The sequence below is a fragment of the Nycticebus coucang genome, chromosome 4, assembly GCF_027406575.1.
Source record: "Nycticebus coucang isolate mNycCou1 chromosome 4, mNycCou1.pri, whole genome shotgun sequence".
Lineage (NCBI taxonomy): Eukaryota > Metazoa > Chordata > Mammalia > Primates > Lorisidae > Nycticebus > Nycticebus coucang.
This window is the reverse complement of record NC_069783.1, coordinates 131,129,802-131,150,343: the sequence shown is the minus strand read 5'-3', so window position 1 is coordinate 131,150,343 and position 20,542 is coordinate 131,129,802. Positions and strand designations below refer to the sequence as shown.

Sequence of the window (20,542 nt, the reverse complement as noted above, 5' to 3'; positions counted from 1 at the left end):
CCTAATCAGTCTTGGTAGTTAGGGATGGTTTTTCAGAGGAAGAATCTAAGGTCTGAGGGACATGTAGTTGTTAACCAGATGGTGGACAGGCAGAGGGCAAAGTATTCTTAGCAGAGGGCATGGCATGGGCAAAGGATTTGTGTTGAGGGAAAACATTTCAAATATACTGGCTCTCCCTCTCATGAACCAGGTAAATTACAGGAAAAACAAAATGGATAAATATGCACCAACAAAAATGCATAAACGGGCAGCACCTGTGGCTCAAAGGAGTAGGGCGCCAGCCCCATATGCCGGAGGTGGTGGGTTCAAACCCATCCCTGGCCAAAAACTGCAAAAAAAAAGAAAAGAAAAGAAATGCATGAACGTGGTCTCTGCCAAGGAGCGTGTGGGTTGTGGAGCTGTACAATTCAATACAGTAGCTATGGCGGCATGTGACTATTTAAATTAATTAAAATTTTTTTTTTTTTTTTTTTTTTTTTATTTTTGGCCGGGGCTGGGCTTGAACCCGCCACCTCCGGCATATGGGACAATTAATTAAAATTAAACAAAATTTAAGATTTATTTCCTCAGTTCCGCTGACCTCATTTCCAGTGCTCCATAGTCATTTGTGGGCAATGTTGGACTGTGCAGACATAGAACACCTCTATCACTGCAGAAAATTCTACTGGGCAGAGCTGCCAAAGATTCTGAGAACAGGCAGTCTAATCAGGACAGATTTCCTGGAGAAGGGGACGGAAGGGCATAGAAAAGAGGTTTGGGAAGGGCTCTGGGTGGTGGCATTGCCTTCTGTCCTCAGGAAGAGAAAATCCAGAGCTGACAGGAGGGGCGGGGTAGTGGCTGTAGAAACAGTGTACAACCTGACACCTCTTTGATCAGGGTACAATCACTGAGAGGGAGCACACAGGAATGCAGGGGGAACCCGCTAAGGCCAAGCTGAACTAGGAAGAACCACCCTTTCTGGGGCCAGGAGGACGCTGGGAGTTGTAGTTTGGCACTTCTGGACACACACACCCACCCAAAGCTGGAGAGGGATGGAAAAGCTGAAACACTGGACTGGGCTGGAGGACAGTGTTTTTGGGCAGGTGGTCAAAGCTGGGGACACATCTGGGTTTGGGGGCCTTGCAAGGGTGAGGAATGGGCCTTAGGGAGAGGTGGAAGGATGACTAATTCCCTTCAGTGTTTATGTTCTGAGATAGAAAGTGCCATGACAGAAAACTCACTTGTCTGAGAAACATGGAATATTTAGTTAAGCAGAACCTTCAGCCCACTTATTCTTGTTCATGGGAATTTTCCCACCAGAGATAAGAAGTTCTCTAGCAGGTGTGTCCAACCTTGTCTTTTCTCTATTACACATTGGAACTTCTTCTCTGGCCATACAGTATATACACAAACACTAGGGAGAGCTGATTAGCAAAAGAAAAAGGTCCGGCATACTTTGCAATACCCACAGACAAGCAAAAAAAGTCCTCACGAGATCAGTGTGTGGCTCAGGGGCCACAGGTTGGACACCCCTGCTCTAAAGTTAGGGAGGAGAAGGAGCAGCAGGTTATTCATGCACCCAGCATCTATTCATCCATCACCTACTGTGTGTGGAGCTCTGCTCTAGGCACTGGAAATCAGGGGAGTGAATAAGAGACAAAAGTCTCTCCTTGAGAAGTTCTAGAGAGAAGAGCAGACAATAAATGATTTATCTTTGCTCATGTAACTAACATACATGTACCATATAAAAGCACCACTTAAGGTGGATTTGAGGGATTTTAATTTTCAATTCGTTCCTGACCTCACAGACTTCTCTTGGAAGTGGCAGTCATAGGTAAAAGCCACTGGGTTTGGTCCTATCCATTATTATGCTCAAGATATCCAGATAAAGGAGACCGTCCTAAAACATAAAAGACTTGATGGAGCCTCTGCCTCACCATCCCCACCATTTCTGGATTTCATCACTATGGGAGAGTCTGCTAGGGAGCCTCAGGCTGTTGATAAAATGGGGGTGGAGATCCCAACTTCAAAAAGGTTGTGGTGGAAAAGGATGTGCAACGGGAGCCGCCCTCTTGCCACACACACACACAAAACATACCTCAACAACTTAGGAGAAAGATGAGGCAAAAGGGCTCCTGTCAATTCTGAAGCCACACAATGTGAAGTTTTTTTCTCTTTAGTGAAATCTAGCCGACTTACAATAAAGGCACATATGATTTTAGGACCTCTGGTCATTCATGCTTTGCACATCTTCCTTAGGAGGACATGTCACAAATGCAATTCCATTTACTCATGCAGTTGTTTTTTTCAATATTTGTAAGCTTCACAAAGCCTGGATCTTGCCAGCAGCTTCACCGCTATGTCTCCAGCAGCCGATGTACCGTAAGTGGTTAATAAAGATCTGTTGAATGAAAATTGTAAAGGATATCAGAACAGGCATTTTCTGTTCCAGGGGTGACCTATGATTCTGTCAACTCGTCCGCAAGTCTCTATAGCCATGACCCCACAACCCTTACCCTAGCACAACAGCAGGCGGCTTCTCACACGGTAGGCCCCTGTGCTTGCCGCCAGGGGGCGCCAACGCCTCGCGCAGACCTTGCCGCTCCCGGGCAGGCGCCCGCAGCCCCGGCGATTCGCTGGATCAGACTTTACCAAGCGCCGGGCTGCCTTAGGCTTTGCGGGGCGCAGACCTAGATGGTGCCTGCGGATACTCCGGGGACCGTAAGTGACGTTCCTAGTCGGACACACCAGGGTCGGGATTCGAGGGGCGAGAGAGCTTCCGGCTGGTGTGTCCCGGGAAGACTCCCGACCTCTGACCCGCCGGACAGTCCCCAGGCCCAGGCGCCAGGCAGTGACTCGGGTCCTATGAGCAGTGCTCCATCCCGAGCCCCTCCGCGCAGGCGCCGCCGCCGCAGTTCCCATGGCGACGGGGGCGGGTCCCTGCCCCAGGCCCCGCCCCCAGCAGGCTGGGCTGCGCAGGGCCGCGGGCTGCGGGCAGGTGGCGGCGCGGCGCGGCGCGGGCCGGAAACGGCTGCAGGGTAGGTTGCTCAGCGGTCGCGGGGGGTGGGGGCTGGCCAGTTGCCCCCAGTCCTGACCCACCAGGAGTCAGGGGAGGCAGCCGAGGGGGAAGGCTGCCAAGTTTCTGCTCGGCCGCGGCCCGGAGAGAAAAGTTGGCAAAGTTGGCCAGGTAAGAGGCGGGGACCCGGAGGATCTCTCTGGGCTCTGGATCCGCTGGGAGGGAGGATTCTGGTTGGAAGTCAGAGAATCTGTTTCCCGAGACTTGGGAATGGATCCCGCGGGAAGATCCCGCACAGGGCATCCAATGAATCCCGCGCCATCTGGCTGGCGACTAGAGAGTCGATCCAAGAAGGGGATCAGGCGGCGGCGGCCTGGGGTCCCCCTGGATCCCCAGCCAGGAGTGACGGCGTAGAGTGATTCCGGGCGGGGAGCGAGAGGATCCCCGTCTCTCCTACGCCGGTCTGATCCTTGAGAGTGGATTCCAAAAGCAGATCTGGTGGCCGGGAGCTGAGGGATCGCTGGGGATCTGGGATAGCCAGCTTGGCGCTGCTAGGATCTAGACATCCGTGCGGGTTGAAGGCCCCGGAGGTGGACAGTGGGGCGTTAGTGCGACGAGCGAGACTGAGCCCCGGGAGAAGGGAGCACAGGGACAACCGGGGGCATGAGAAGGGCAGCGATTGGAGTCCCCGACGCCTGGGCTGTGGCCGCGTCCTCGGGATCAGGCCTGCGCTCCGCTGCGCTGGTCTTCTGTGGGCAGAGGCGCCCGGCTGGGATTCAGGCAGTGGCCTGCGTGCAGGCAGGCCGGCGTGGTCCCCGCCTGGGTGGCAGCGCCGCCCGGGGACACGGGTGGGCCCCTGGGAAGGGAAGCTGCCCATTGACCCCCACCCCAGCCTGACCTTTTCACACCCTACTGGCACACAGTCGTCTGGGAGCAGGGGCACCGCGCCCTGAAACCCTGCTCTCTGTCCTGGAGCCGGCTTGCCTGTGACCTCCGCAGGCGCTAGGTCACAGGGCTTCCTGCCGGTCAGGGCTTCCTGCCGGTCAGGCCTGAACTTTCTCTAGCCCGGAGCAGCCATTACCTTTCGCAAGGAAAAGGCTGTACCTGTTGCATGAAGAAAAAGCTTTTTCTTTGCAGCTTCTTCGTGACCTTGGGAAAGCACTTAACCTATCTGAGACCAGATTTCCTCCCTGGACAAAATGGGCTTAGGGAAGGGGGAGGTTCACAATTCCTCTTCTAGGGGGCTGGTGGATGGATCCCTATGATTCTATAGTAAGGGTTCTATAAATATTAGTGCCTCTCTTGTTCTAGCCCTTCCTTTTCATGTCCCATCCTCTGGGGTTGCTCTCCAGTAAGCCAGTGAAGGCTCCAGAAACCCAACTTGCTATCTTTTTAAACTGCAGGATTAGAGAAGTATTTATCTTGACCTTTCTTTCAAATGGGTTAATTGCCCCTCTGATTCCCCCCTTGCAGAGAGAATCTCTGAGATTTGGCTAATCAGTAACCAGGACATTTGGACAAGCCTTCTCCCCTGGCCTGGCTTTCTTGCTACTAATCCATCAAGGCTCTTGAACAAACATGCCTTCATCCCTAGACATTGGCGCCTCCTTCCTTCCCCTTGCCAGGGAAGATTCCCCAGGGAGTCGTGCAGACATAAGCTGGGATCTTGGTTTTGGGGAGGGGGGAATCCTTTTTAAAGGATTTGCATGCTTGACAGGGGTGCCATTACCTGAGTGAACTGCAGAGTTGCAGTACAGTGTCTGGGTATATGTTTCATCTGCAAGCATGTCAGTCAGAGTTATATTGAGTATCTACTATGTGAGAAACACTGTAGAAATGCTGTGGGCCAGGGCAGTCCAGGATCTGTCCTCCTGAGTTACCTTTTGGCCGAGGAGCAATCGATTAGATTGCCCCTGCAATCTAGTGTTGACTCTTGATGTTGGGGATGTAGCCCTCACCCCAGATTCTGAGACTGAAACCCTCCCATTCCCACCCATGGGAGTCCTAGGACCTGGCTTTTGTTCAAGATTGACCTTGATGGGAGAATGGTGGAGCCAGCTGTGGGGCTTGAACATTTCTCCTCTCTCAGTAATGCTAGAATACATCTTGATCGACACAGAAAAAGAGCCTCAGAGGGATATTTTGTATGTGCATTCATTCATTCATCCATTTATAAAATATGTCAAGATGCTATCAAAGAGGCTAGCAGTTGCACCTTTAAGGGGAAGAGGCTTTATGAAAATAGGCAATTGTCTAGAAGGAGAGAACCATGAAAATGAGAGTTGATATGAACCATGAAATGATATAGTGAACAGAGAGTTTAGTTTCTTGGACAGTGGGGAGAAGTTTGGAACAGCTTGTACAGTGCCAGGAGGCAGGAGGGTGAGGAGGGTACGTGCAGGGTTGGCACATGTTGGCCGGGGCCTAGCCGACCAGGCTTAGTGGTTTGTACTTTATTCTAGTGTAGGAGGGCACGGTGGAAGGGGGATGTTTTGGGAAGGCCCGTGCTGGGAGACTGGGGCCCAGTAAAGAGGTTACTAGAAAAATCCAGGGAAGAGACTATGGTGGACTGGACTTAGAGGCAGGACAATTCCTGACAACTTTGATATTGATCAGTGAGGTATTTAGAGAGCCATGCAGTCTGAAGACCCTTTCTTCAAGGTGTAATAGTCTATCTTGAGAAGCAGACCCCTTAGGGGTGGTGGCCTAAATATTGCAAGTATCAATACTTAATTCAATTAGCAAACCTGCCTGAGCACCAATTATCTGGGAAGGCAGTGGGGTTCATTATACTCATTTCACAGATGGAGGGCTCAGTGGTGTAGTGAGGTCTTTTTTTTTTTTTTTTTTGTAGAGACAGAGTCTCACTGTACGGCCCTCGGATAGAGTGCCGTGGTGTCACACAGCTCACAGCAACCTCTATCTCTTGGGGCTTACGCGATTCTCTTGCCTCAGCCTCCTGAGCAGCTGGGACTACAGGTGCCCGCCACAACGCCCGGCTATTTTTTTGTTGCAGTTTGGCCGGGGCTGGGTTTGAACCCGCCACCCTTGGCATATGGGGCTGGCGCCCTACTCACTGAGCCACAGGCGCCGCCGTGTAGTGAGGTCTTTACCAGTCTCCAGTGGCAAAGCAGGGATTTGAACTCACATCTCATTGGCAACTTGCAGATGTTTGGAGTCAGTGTGATTGAGTAGTAGAGAAGAAACAGAGGATGGTGGATTCAATTGGGGTGCAGAATGGGTAAACCCAAGGACTCTTCCAGGAGGACGAGGCAAGGCTAGAAAGGAGAGAGCCAGCCATGGAGATGAGGGGACAGACCCTGGCCCTGCCCCTTCTTGGCTGTAGCCTTGGGCATGGTACTTGTATTGAGACTCTACTTCCTTATAGGAAGCTTGTATAAAGGGCTCATGATAGGATATTCCCCTTGTCAAACTGTGGTTATGAGTTTAATGAAGCAGTGAATGGAGAATGCCAGGCAGTGTCCCCATGGGTCTATACACGCACAGTAAATGGTGGGTATGATTATGATCATTATAGCTTGTTGGCAGGATGTGTTCTAGGCAGATGGTGCCTCACTCAACCTGGTGTGTGTGTGTATGTGTGTGTGATAACCAAAGGTTGAGCTGAGTCTTAAAGGATGAGTAGGAGTCCAGGGGATGGAGGTGGGTGGGATTCTAGGCAAAAGGATCATGCAGGCAAAGGCATCGATCTATGCCATAATGTAGAGTGTGTTGAATGAATAAAAGTTAGACCATCATCACTAACAAAAATTCTCTTTACAACCCTGCTGCTCCCTGAAGTCCCAAACCCAAAAGCTTTGGCAGGTTTGGGAGAGAGAGAGGAGAGCAGGAGCATCCTTGCCTAGGAGTTCAAACCCCTTCCTTCACTCACTCATCCAGATTATAGGACGGTGAAACAGATAAACCACTTCCTTCTTGGAACCTCAGTTTCTTCCTCTGTAAACTGGGAGGATTAGGGAAAATGCAAGTAAAATAAAATGCATAGCACATCAGAGCAGCTGGTGTGATACGTGGATCTGAATTAAGCTCTTTTTCTTTTTTATTCTTCACAACAAATGCAGGCAGTACCTATTTTTGAGACCCTTAATTTTACAGTTTATAAAACTGGGGCTTCAAGTGGTTATGTGATTTGTTGCCTGGTCATGCATCTGGGAAAAGGAAGAGCTAGGATTTGATCCTAAAGCTGTCTACCTCAAAGCCATGCCCTTCCCACCTCCAAGGCCCCCAACACAAGGAGTGGTACTTTGCCCACTCCCACTACTCCAGGCTGTCATTTAAAAGAAAGCTTCCAGGCTCGGTGCCTGTAGCACAGTTGTTACTGCGCCAGCCACATACACTGAGGGTGGCAGGTTCGAACCCGGCCCCGGCCAACTAATAACTGCAACAAAAAAAATAGCCGGGTGTTGTGGCGGGCGCCTGTAGTCCCAGCTACTTGGAGGCTGAGGCAAGAGAATTGCTTAAGCCCAAAAGTTGGAGGTTGCTGTGAGCTGTGACACTCTGGCACTCTACCCAGGGTGATATTAGTGAGACTCTGTCTCAAAAAAAAAAGTAAAGTAAAAGAAAGCTCCCAAACTGAATCAAGGGACACACACATACACACATAATTCTTTCTTCCCCTTTGGTGTCATGTATAAAAACTGGTGAAAAATTCAAAAGATCCCTTAAGAATTCTCTGGTCAGTTGTACAGGGTGATGGGAAGAGGTAAGACAAAGTGAGACAGGTATGCAAATAGTTACGAACTTGATTTCTGAGTAGTTAGCACTGCTACATTTAATTGCTCAGTTAAGCAACCTTCGAAATGCAGCCTTGTCTCTGTTAGGAATAGAAAAAATACTTCCAAAGCATGATCTTTGGGTGTTTACCTCACTGAGTCAGAAATGATAAACACACATCAAAATGTATTTTATATTATGAAAACAATGGGTAACACACCAAACACTTCCAAGATGGCAAAATGATGTTCTATGAAGTGAAAAGTGAGTCAGATGGCCAAGCACTGCCTCCCAGTCCTATTTCTCAAGAGAGTCAGCACGTCCTTTGGACCGTACGGAAACTTTGCACACACATGTGCTCTGTTGACTTCTAAGACCCTGTCATACGCTGCTAATTATCAAAGTTGTTTTTATACATGTATTCACTTTGTTTTTATTGTTGTTTGGGATTCATTGAGGGTACAAAGAATTAGGTTACACTGATTGCATTTGTTAGATAAAGTCCCTCTTATAAATGTGTCCCACCGTCAACGTGTATTTACTTTAGATCCAGAGGGAAGGAGGTGAATCCTGGCTCTGCTGCTTATTGACTGTGTGACCTTGGAGAAGTAACTTAACTTCTGTGAGCCCATTTCCGTGTCAGTAAATGGGAATAATAACAGAAGCTTCCTCTAAGGGTGGCTGTGAGGAGTAAGTGAGGAAGGTTTGGCAGATGATAGCTACTCAATATGTGTTGGTTGTGGTTATTGTCATCCTTATTATTACTAGTGGAGGTCATCGTGGGGTTGTTAGTATTATTGCCTCCTTTCCTCTCGACTTTTAGCGCCAAGCAGGAAGAAACTCTATTTGAGTTTACTGCTGTTCCTACTGATCCTACATGATACCGCCAGGCACAAAGTTGGTGTTCCTTAAATAGTTGTGGCATCACCAAATGGATCCATACTGTGGCCAGCAGAGTGGAGAGCAGAGCAAGGCCAAGGGGCGGCTGCCGGAGGGACAGTTATGGGTACGAATCCCAGCTCTGCACCTTATGGGCCACGTGACCTTTGACTGTTCTCATCCTGTCTCTTAGCCTCGGTTTGCCCATTCATAAAATGGACATAGGGTGCTTGTGCCCTTTAGCAAAAAAGACTATGACGTTTGATAATAACCAAGTGGTGGCTGTGAGGATCGGAACAAAGAGGGTCCAGACTGGGGCGGAGTGAGGAACTCTGCAACTCTTTCCCTTAGGAATATTGCAGGGACTCTGGAGCCAGTAAACTCAGATTCTAATCCCAGTCCTACCACTTACCAGCTGTGTAGCCTTGGGCAAGGCAGTTAACCTCTCTGGGCCTCAGTGTCCTCATCTGTAAAATGGGAGTAATGCCTGCCTCATGAAGTTGACGTGCATTAAGTGTGTTAACTCCTAATCCCTACTAATGAATTAACATAAGCGTTACCTATACACACATGAGGCCTGACAATTAATTTCATGAACTCATTCTAGAAAAGGTGCTACATACCTCATTATCACTATAGTCACCTTTGAACAGGCCACTCTACAAAATTTGGAACTCTTTTTCTGGAATGGCCATAAAAGCTGTTATCATACGAGGTCTGAAAATTAAGTTTGTGAACCTGCCACCGTTTGCTTATGTTGACAGCAGTGTACAAACAGCTCAATAGGATTTCATAACCTTGGTATATTAGTGTTTCACACCTGTGTTCATGTCAATTTGTTGGGCGTATCTTGCTGAGTGGCGTTCATTATTGTTGTTGTATATTTTTATGTCCCATCCAGCAATATCTCTTGATGGTCATTCCAGAAAAAGAGTTCCAAAATTGCTCTGAAGGGTGGGCTAGGTGCTGGCATTAGTGCATAGCTTCCCAAGAGGAGTTCTTTGAAAGCGATCACAGTGATACTCAGCTATGAGGTATGCAGCACTTTTTCTAGGATGAATTTGCAATGTAGCTGTCAGACCGTCTATGATTACTAATATTCTTATTAGTCTGAGAGAGGTTGCTTTCCTTCCTGGGAGCCATGAGGGCCTTGGGGAAGGAGATAACATGGAAATGCTTTTAGGGCCCATCCTTTTGAGCCAGTATGCTTTCTCTCTTCTGCTGTAACTGGAGGGGCTGCCTGTTCGTGGGTCACCACTTATGTGACTGTCTCTCTCCAGAGCTGGCCTGTCAGGACGGATCATGTGGCTTTACCAACCACTCAGCCCTCTGAATCCCAAAGTAGCCCTTTGGGAGCATCATGGGAAGGTCTGCATTTGAGGACTCTTCCCACTGCCCCATTATGGAAACACTCAGTAGACTGCTGAGAGTTCATAGTCACCCTAAGCGAGGTGCAGTGTCAGAGGTCACTCACACACTCCATTTTATAAAAATGTGTCACAGATCCGTCATGTCCAAGTCCATGGAAAACGAGATCCTGCTGGTACCAGGGGTGGAGCTTCTGAAGGAAGCAGGGCAGAGAGTTGGGGTCTGGGGTGGCTCAGGTATGGGCTTCCTGTGTGATACTGGGTGGCTTGCTTCATCCCTCTGAGCATTTCCTGACTGTGCAATGAATCTCAGACAGACCAACGAGTCCTTGGAGGGGGGCAGCAACAGCCCCTGACTTGAGCATGCTAGGTAGAGTCTGTCCTGGCCTCTTCTGAGTCTGCCTCTTCTTTTATGCGGGAACCCAGCTTTTGGGAACAATAATGTTATTTGTAGTAAAACAGAAACAATATGAAGTGAGTATTCATGCTGTTCAGGCACTGTGCTTGCTACTTTGCCATAGTGTTGTTTTTGATTCCTATGTCTCCATTTTATAGATGAGGAAACTGAGACTCAGAAAGGAAGACACTTGCCCAGGGCCATCCTGCCGGAAGTGGGCAGTGTGGATGTACACAACTCAACTCCAGCCCCCATGCCTCGAGTCTCTTTCCTGAGCCCCTCTGATGGGGCAGCAGGTTGAGCAGAGCTGGGAAGTGCTAGTGTTACATCCTGTATCACCACCTCACTGCTGTGTGGCTTTGTGTGGGTGACTTCACTTCCCTGAGCCTTCATTCATTTATAGAAAGAAGATGCTACGATTTTCCCTGTGGCGTCATGCAGGATTGAAAGGCTCTCTGAGCCTTTTTAACTAAGCCTCTTGCATATAGTAGGTGCTTTAAAAAATGGGAGCTCTCCCCCGTAAAAAGATCAGTGTAGGTTTTTTTTTTAATTTTTTACTTTATTTTATACTTATATTTATAAGTATTTATATTTATTTTATTTTCTCAATACACTGCCCAGCCTGGTCCCAAACTCCTGACCTCAAGTGATCCTCCCATCTTGGCTTCCCAAACTGCTGAGATTACAGGTGTGAGCCACCTTGGCTGGCCCAGGGCTTTTTAAAAAATGTTTGTAAATTATCCCAAGGAATTCTTTTATAAAAGATAATATAAATCTCCCTTTTTTGTAGTAGTAGCAGAAATCGTAAAAGTAACAGTAATAAAAAAAGATGATTAACATTTATCAACTGCTGCTTATGTTCCAGTTTCCCTCATGTAGATTTTGGGCATTATTTTATCGAATCCTTGTAACAACCTACAAACAAAGGTGCTAGTGTTTTTCCCATTTTACAGATGAGGAAAGTGAGGCTCTGGGAGGTGAAGCGCCTTGCCCAGAGTTACCAGCCAGTGGCAGGCAGAGAGGACTAGGGCCTTTGTATGTGAAAATCTCATCAGCAGTGCCCTTCCTGTTAAAGAAACAGCTGTATTTTCAAAGCCTCCAGGTCAGGGCTGTGGTTTCCAGCTGACTCCATGTTGATATTTCTTTTTCTTTTTTGTTTGTTTTGCTTTTTCAGTGATGAAAAGTCCTTTCTGGGGAGTCCTGTTTGTCTGCAGTTATAGCAAGGCACACCAAGGGAAGGAAGCTTGGGGTGTGGAGGGCCTCCCCGCAGAAGCGGTGGCCAGTGGGTGCGTTGGGTACACTGCGGTCACTTTTAGCTCATGCTGCCTGACCTGTCCTGACATGAAGCCTGGGCCTTGGCAAGCACTGCCCACTTAGCTCAGCCTTGCCCAGTTGGCTACAGCTGAGCAGGGCTAGAGAGTGACTCAGTTGGGAACTCCCAGGGCCCTTTGACCTGGGAAGCTGCCCAAGTTTGTTTCTCTCTTTCATTGTAGGCCCCAGCGCTGGAAGACTCCTGTCTTTGTTTCTAGAATCTATATGCTAGGGACTGTGCTTGGCAAGTGAAGGGGTTCTAGACCATAGAAGAGAATACCAAGTGTATTAAAAGAGTTCTAGGCCAGAAGCCAGGCCTCTTGAGTTCTGTGCTGTCTTCTCTGCTGTGTGTCCTTGGGTAAGCACCTTACTCTCTCTGAACCTTTTTTACAAAGGGAGAGGGAGCTGGATAAGTACACTCCAGAGCCTCTTATCTCTGATATACCTTCAGGGAAGGTTGAAAACCAGCCTTTTGAAAGGCAGGACCCAGAAAAAATGCAATTTGCTGCAGCCCTACTGGGTAGGGAGGTATCATGTTGTGGGTCTTCTTGTGAAATCCTTGGAATGATTCAGGCTGTTGATATTGTTAACCCCTTTACTGTTGAGGAAACTAAGGCTCAGAGAGGTAAAGCCCTCCTCAGTGTCACCAGTGTGGGATAAGAAGTGGCAGAGTCTGGATTTGAACTCAGGTCTGTCCCTGCAAAGCCCTGGCCCAGTCAGCAATACTTTCTCTGCTTTTGGAAGTTCCAGTGCAGTGTGTCCTTTCCTCTCTTTGACAGTTGATTATTTTCATTTTTATTATTTATTGAGCACCTACTGTAGGTCCTGGGCTATGCCCTGGGCCTCAGAGTTGGGCCACAGAGGAGAGCTGAGGAGGCACAGAGCTGTGGGCCCGGGGCTATGACAGTCTCTGTGATCTGGGCCCTGGTCCCACCTTTGCTCAGTCTTGACACAAAACCATTTCCCTCGACGTGCTTAGGACTTGGCAGAGATAGGGAGTTTTGGTGGCAGGCAGAGCACCTTCTTCTTGGAGAGGTGAGATGTGCCTGGTTACTGTCAGATTTGACTCCAGAAAGGCGGTGATAATGCTTCCAAGGCCCTTCTTCTCTAGATGTCTTAATCACAGCCCCTCTGTCTTCCTTTAATTCACTTTAAGGGATGGTGGGGAGGGGGAGGCAGCAAATTCATGGAGGCATTTTTGGAATGCCCAGAATGCTGGCTAGCAGAGCAGGTGTGAGCCATCTTCCCTGGCTCTGGTTGGGGTCAACTGGGCATCCACAGGGACTCTCTGGGTGCTCCCAGTTCCTGTCCCAAGCCCTGGATTGCTCCTGGGATGGTGGCTCTTCTGTGGACTGCACCCACAGCCTGCGGTGGTAGATGCCACATTGGTTCAGAGCCATGTAGCCCTGGGTCACATCCTGGCTTCCTTTTCTTCTCAGCCCTGGGCGTAGCTTCCTCTGTCTGCCTCTGTGTCCACACCTTTGGAATGGGGGTGCTGTCTTTTAGCCTGGCCAGGAGTTCTCAGCAGGGTCATCCTGTGAATGTTGAGACAAACGGAGAATCGAGTCATCGTCCCTGCGGTTCTGTTTGGGTGGTGGGTAGTGAAGTTAGGTAAAGCCCCCACTGTGTTCCTGATCTCTCTGGAGTACTGAGGAGTTCCCAGACCTTTACCCTTTACATTATCTTATTCCCTGGTGACCCTTCTACCTTACTTGGCGTCACCTCCACACCTAGTTAAATGAACCTATGACTCTCGTTTCATTTTTTAAATTGATCATTTTTATACTTGTTTTGTTCTTATAATGCAGCAATACATTTTTATTGTTGGATATTTAGAAAGACAGTCATCCCCTTGGTGTCTTTGGAAAATTGGTTCCATGACCCCCCAACAGGTACCAAAATACCTGGATGTTTAATTCACTTATATAAAATGATGCAGAATTTGCGTAAAGCCTACCCACATCCTCCTGAATACTTTAAATCGTCTCTCTGTGTTACTTGTATCACCTAATGCAATGGAAATGCTCTGTAAATAGTTGTTATACTGTATCATTTAGGGAATAATAAGAAGAAAAAAGTCTGTATATGTTTTTTACAGATGGAAACATCCATTAAAAAAAAATTTTCCATCCATAGTTGATTGAATCCACGAATGAGAACCCTCAGATATGAAGGACTGCCTGTATAGATAAAGAAAAAAAAAAGACATAACTCTCTCATAATCTCTAAGTCTAAAGATAAGTGGTGCTAATATTTTAGGCAGTAAGTTTTAAACTTGTTAACCACACTCTGCATAAATAAAATTTGATTGAAATGTCAGCTTTGTATCTTGAGGCATAAAATGTGGGCTTTATTCGCAGGTGGTTTGGATTCAAGTTCTGTCTCTGCAACCTCTTAGGCTGTGTGACCCTGGGCAGGTTGCTTGCCCTCTCTGAGCTTCTCTTCTGTAAAATGAGGCTGCTGTGAGGATTAAATGAGTTAATACCTGTACAGTGCTTAGAAGGGTGCCTGACACATGGCACATGTATGCTGTCATTTTATGTGTATGCATAGTTTTGTTTCTTATTTTGAGAAGATGCACCCCTTCTCCAAATGCTATAGCTACCGCTGGTGGTTGCAGAAATTAAGATAGGGGAGACCCCCCTGGACTACTTCCTCTAGGCTGCTCAGAACGGAGGTTGGGCCAGGTGGTTTGGCTCCTACAAAGTGCTTTGAGCACACTCACAAGCTAGTCCCAATTGTTATCACTGGGATGCTTCCTGTCCCTGCGAGGCCTGGGTGTTGTCCGAGGCAAAGCTGCTGATGGTTCCGGTGGAATGGAGGTGGCCCCTGTAAGATGAGCTCACTGAGAACCCTTCCACCTCATCCCAGCTGCAACACTGGCTTCCGGAGAACGAGGTCACCAACACCGGGGGTGAGGGGTTGAGGGTGGTTGAAAGACAGGGTCAGCTGACCACCTCCAAGAAAGTCTGAAAATTAGGAAGTCACTTAGGCACCCATGGAGACCCAGAAGGGCAGAAGAGAGGAAAGGGTTTGGGGGGCCATAGAGCAGGGCAGATGGTGGAGCCTGGGTTTTAGAAGTGTGTTTGGGATTGGGGACATCCAGAGGGATGTGACCTTGGGCAAGTAAATTATACAACCTGGCCCCTCCTCAGTTTCCTTCTCTGTAAAATGGGGCTAATAGTAGTTACTCCCTAATTGGGTGGTTTTGCCCCTTCGTATAAAGGCTCTTGACGTAACCAGACGCACACAGTTGGTGCTTTCTCTTCCTCTTCCTCATCCTGCGCAGTGACACTGATTGAGCCAGATCCTGCCCTGAGCACTTGCTGGCACTGCTTCTTGAATCTCCGTAATAAATTGTAGTTGCTGGTATTAATACTGCCGTCTGGCTGTCTAACTCCACATTGCTTGGGAGTGTTTTTAACCATGGCCACACAGCTTTGAGTGTGTGATAAAGTACTCAGCACTTGGGAAGTGGCAGTCAGAGTGGGTAAGGCTGTTTAGAAGCAGCCCCCTTGCCGACCCCACCTCTGTAGACCGGAATATCTGTCACACTGGGTCTTCTGCTGGGGTTGACCTCGAGATGTTTCCTTGTCTGTGACACCTCAGTGTCTGCCGGGTTGTCCCCCATTAGTGGGTTTTGGAAGGTCCCTCAGGCCTTCTTCTCCTCTTTTGGCTATTCTGAGGGATAGCTACTGAATCTGGGGTCCTCCAGTGTGAAGGTTGTACTCATAACATGGTACATCGCCAATGCCTCTCTCAAACTTAGGAGTGATCCATCTGTCTATTGTAGAATGTGGTACTGAATTTGGACCAGAAACTATTTTGGGGGGAAATGCATTATGGAGGAAGGAGTTTGGCTTGGAGGGAGAGAGTTGGTACCTGAGTTTCCTCTATGCTACTGGCTTGGGCTGTGGCTTCAGTGTCTCCGTGAATAGGCTGACATCTTCATGTGCCACCACTGCCAGAAGGGAGTCTTAACAAGCATAAACCTTGGGGATTTCATGTTCTAGGATGTGTCTGTTGTGAAGAGGTGGGCGTGGTGTGGATGGCTGGAAAAGGCTAGGGTCCCAGTTGGCAAATTGGTGTCCCTTCTACCTGGGCAGGGCTTTGAAGTTCAAGGTCATGCTATATACTTTGTGGTGTTTATTACAAAAATGATACAGGATTGGGGCAGCGCCTGTGGCTCAAAGGAGTAGGGCACTGGCCCCATATGCCAGAGGTGGCAGGTTCAAGCCCAGCCCTGGCCAAAAACTGCAAAAAAAAAAAAAAAAAGATACAGGATCATTGTAGAACATGAGCAAAGATAGATAGGCAGGTAGGTAGACAGATGTGCAAACATCATCATAATGTTATCTCCCAGACAGGCATCTCAGTGGTTAACAAATAATGATTGTAAACATTGTTACTGTTTATCAGACATTTGCTAAATGTTTTATGTTTTATCTTGTTTTGCCTGCTCAGAAAACAGTGCTCATGGGAGATGAATTCAAGACCCTATGCTCATTAAACACACGGCCAGAATCACCCATTCGTATATCTACTGTCTACTTTCTATCTATTCTTCTATCCATCCTCTATACCTACTCACCACTTTCCCGCTCACCCATCCATCTACCCACACATCCACTTATCCATCCAGCTATCCATCCACCCATCCATCCATCCATCCATCCACCCATCCATCCATCCATCCATCCACCCATCCATCCATCCATCCCATCCATCCATCCACCCATCCATCCATCCATCCCATCCAACAATATCTGTTTCTGTGCCAGGCACCAAGGATGCAGCAAGATTCAGTGCCTTCACAGACCTGACATTCTAATGGGGAGAAGCAGGCCCATTAATAAAACATGGAACTTTGGAAAATGATTAAGAGCAATGACAGTGAAAATAAAAGAAGGTGGTGTGAGAAAGGTGTCTGTTTTAGATTGGGTGCTTAGGGAAGGGTTCTGGGAGGAAGCGACCTTGCTTCTGAGCCCCGAAGGAGACAGAGGAGCCATCTGAAGAACCTGGGAGAAAGTGTTCTAGGTAGCAGGGCAGCTGGCAAGTGCAAAGGCCCTGAGGTAGGAGCAAGCTAGGGTGAGGCAAAGTGTGCTGGAGGTTCAAGGAGACTGTATTGGGCCTCACGGACCAGTCTGTATTGGGCCTCACGGACCAGTGTAGGACCATTTGGGATTTATTTTCTTGAAGCGGTGCATCAGGATAGGACCTGTTGTGGGTTTTAAAAAGATCTTCCTGGCTGCTAGGTAGGGAATAGACTTGCGGTCGGGGTAGGAGTCGAAGCCTGGAGGGCACCAAGGAGGCTATGCTTATGGAGGTGGAGAGGGTGGTGGCTCTGTGTGAGTATAGCCCTCCATATTCCCCAAACCTTTTCTCTCAGTGCAGACACAAAGTGTACTCTTGTGAGCATTTATTTTTCTAATGTCTGTCCCCTCTATGGGACTATGAAGCTTCAGATGGGGAGGGACTTTGTTCTGTTCAGTGCTGTGTCCTAGTACAGTGCCTGGCACATAGTAGGGGCATTGAATAAATATTTGTCTAATGAACGACTAATGAATTCCTAAGAAATCTGTATGAAAATCATCATGAGGTTGAATATTAGTGATGGCCAAATAATAATAGTAGCTCACCTTTTTGCTGTGTTCCTTCCAGCATACCCAGCCTGACTTGCCCCAGGGCCTTTGCACTTGCTGGCCCTGCTACCTAGAATACTTTCTCCCAGCCCTTTGGTTCCTTTGCCTCCTTCAGGGCTCAGCACCAAGGTCACTTCCTCCCAGAGCCCTTTCCTAAGCTCCCAATCTCAAACAGTCCTGTCTTTCACATCACCTTTTGTTTTCACCTCCATGGCTCTGTGCTGTGCTAGACCCCAGGCTGCCCCCGCCTCCCTTTCTCCACCTGTGCCTTCTTTGCCGGGAGTTTTCCCAGCTTTGGGAGGCCCTGTCACCCGGCAGGCCCTCAGCCAATCCCTGGCCGATTTTCAGGTTGTGTTCCCTTTCAGGAAAAGATTTATCAGCTGGACTTGGGTCTGGGTGGGGCAGGTTTGGGTGAGGCCTCTGGGCTGCGTGGGAGGTAGGGCTTCTGTGTAGCTGAGGACTGAAGTTCAAGTTTTGAACTGGCCTCGTGATCTAATATGGGCCTGAGGAGCTCAGGTGACAGGTAGCAGTGCTGCCGTTTATTAGCCCCCTTGTATGTGCCAGGCACCCACGTAGTTCTCATAGTTACTCCATGGCTTCGGAACCATTCTTGTTCACAGTTTTTGGAAGAGGAAACTGAGGTGGAGAGAGTTAAGTCACTGGCTCCTAGCCGTTCAGCTAGGGGGTGGTGGAACTGAGGTTTGACCCAGTGTTTCCCAAACTCCAGTCATTCTTGTATCACTTTGGAATGTTGTATTTGGGTACTACCTGGACTGTTTTTCAGTGAAGGTTTTTCTTAAACTTGTCTCTTTTTCAGTATCATCTTTATTGAGATACAATTCTCATATCATTCAGTTCACCTGTGCAAAGTGCACACTTCAGTGGTTTTAGTGCATTCACAGATATGTGCAACTATCACCACGATCAATTTTAGCACACTTTCGTTACCTCCGAAAAGAAACCCCTTGCCCTTTGGCAGTGCCCTCCCCCCCGTTCTCCAGTTTCCCCAGCCCTTGGCAAGTACTAATCTGCTTTCTCTATGGATTTGCTTGTTTTGAGCATTTCATATAAATGGAATCATACAATGTGCAACTGTTCACTTAGCAGAATGTTTTCCAGGTCAGGTTCAGCCATGTTGTTGTAATTATCAGTGTTTCATTCCTTCCTTTCTATGACTGAATAATATTCCATTATATAGATATGCCATATTTTATTTCCTTTTCTTTTGTTTATTTATTTGTTTATGTGTATATATGTATTTATTTATTTTTGAGACAGGGTCTCATTCTGTCGCTAGAGTACTGTGGCAACTCACAGTAACCTCAAACTCCTGGGGTTGGGTGCAAGTGATCCTCCTGCCTCAGCCTTCCAAGAAGCTGGGACTACAGCTGTTCACCAAAACGCTTAGTTATTTTTTTCTATTTTTAGTAGAGATGGGGGTCTTGCTTTTGCTCAGGCTGGTCTTGAACTCCTGAGCTCAAGCAATCCTTCAGCCTTGGTTTTCCAGAGTGCTAGGATTACAGATGTGAGCCACCGCATCCTGCCTTTTTGTTGATTTTTTTGAGACAGAGTCTTGCTCTGTTTCTTGGCTTAGAGTGCAGCGACATCATCACAGCACATTGCAGCTTCCAATTCCTGGGCTCAAGCAATCCTTCCACCTCAGCCTCCTGAGTAGCTGGGACAACAGGTGCATGCTACCACGCCTGGCTAATTTTTCTATGTTTTGTAGAGAGGGGGCCTCACTATGTTGCCCAGGCTGGCCTCGAACTTCTGGCCTCAAATGATCCTCTCACCTCAGCCTCCCAAATTGCTAGAATTACATGTGTGAGCCACTATGCCCAGCTCTGGTTCCTTTTTTAAGCCTTAAAAACATTTAAAAAGATGGAGTTCAGTGGGGTAGTTATGTTTGATCAAATACACATGGAAAATACTTTGCCTAAAATCGAGGATATTTGTGAGCATGTCACAGTGGTGCATGCCCCACTTTGGTGTCTTTGGGACCTTGTCTTACTTACACATTGTCATGGGCCACCCACAGGTGAGCTGTTCTGGCATGTGGTTGTTATATTTGGGAGTATGTGCTGTAAGACATTGTACATCTTTGTCCATGAATGAGGAAAACAGGTGCTTCTGCTGGAAGACAGGAGGGGTTTAAATTCCTCCTTGACTCCCCTTGCTGCTTCTTCAAAGCAGTGGTTCTGCTGCTGTTGGGTTCAGTTTTGACCCCTGTTGATTGCATTCACATGTGTGTTGCACCAAGGCACGTATTGGATCGAAACATATGAAACTGATTTTTATAGATCAAGAATGGTAGAATATTGTAATTTCATACAGTATCAACCTCAGTATGACTTGACCAAGTAGCGCAGTCTTGATTGCTTTTTCCGAATGAGAAAACTGAGCTGCAGAGAAGGAATTGACCAAGGAAACCCAGCCAGGCAGGTGCAGAGTTGGTATCTACATTCTCTGCTTATGTCATTTTGATTCCCTGGCCCCCCTGTTGAACTTGTCAGTGTTGCTGCTGACTCACCAGCAGGGGATGGGAGCTTTGGTTGATTTGTCCAGCAGCAGGAATGGGCTTCCCTGGACCTGCCACACTCTGTTGCACTAGCGTGGGCCTTCCTTATGGCCGTGCTGTGCCTATGGGAAGCAGAGGGCATTGGTGAGGCAGCTGGTTGGTGGCTGAACAAGTTCATGGGTCTCTGGTCTCTAGGGCCTTGGACAACCTGGACCTCCTCCTCCCCACCCTGAGCCAGGGACTCCAGCCTTTTGGTCGTGCTGCAGCTGGGAACACCAAAAGGGCACATCCCCCAGAGAGGACTGTGCCACACTCGGCAATTCCCTGTTTGTGGAGCAAGACAGCAGCGTCCCCAGGGACGGGCATTGGATCCCAGCCCTAACGAGGCTGTCTGGATTTTTGTGCCTTTCTTTTGGAAGCTTTCCCTTTTTGGAGAGGGAACAAAAGGCTTGGGGAGGATAAGTATTTTGCTCAAGGTCATTAGCCAGGTGGAAACTGTGTGGGGATAAGATGTCAGGATTCCTGCTGCCTAATTCCTCTTTCTTTCCACCTGACCCCTCCTCTCTACCTTCTCTGGACCCTGCCTGCACTTCTCACACCCCTCAGCTCCTATTGCTGAGAGATCTTCCACGTTGTCCTCTCTCTAGCAGGTGTGAGTTGCTCGGGGGTGCTGAGGCCCAAGAACTGTCTGTGTGGAGC

The 20,542-nt window shown here is 48.2% G+C and overlaps 1 protein-coding gene across 4 annotated transcripts in view; it reads left to right on the top strand.

Moving 5' to 3' along the window:
* Positions 1-2,444: 2,444 nt before the first annotated feature.
* LOC128583475 (uncharacterized protein KIAA1671-like) overlaps positions 2,445-20,542 on the top strand; it is a 63,800-nt gene continuing 45,702 nt past the window's right edge. Inside the window, exons 1-2 of one of the 4 annotated variants that reach the window (XM_053587679.1) lie at positions 2,988-3,017; positions 11,547-11,658. The gene's annotated coding sequence lies outside the window, so the exon portion shown is untranslated. Of the gene's footprint in view, positions 2,701-2,981; positions 3,018-11,044; positions 11,659-20,542 lie in introns of those variants that run through there. The other 3 variants (XM_053587681.1, XM_053587680.1, XM_053587682.1) reach the window with 3 other exon arrangements.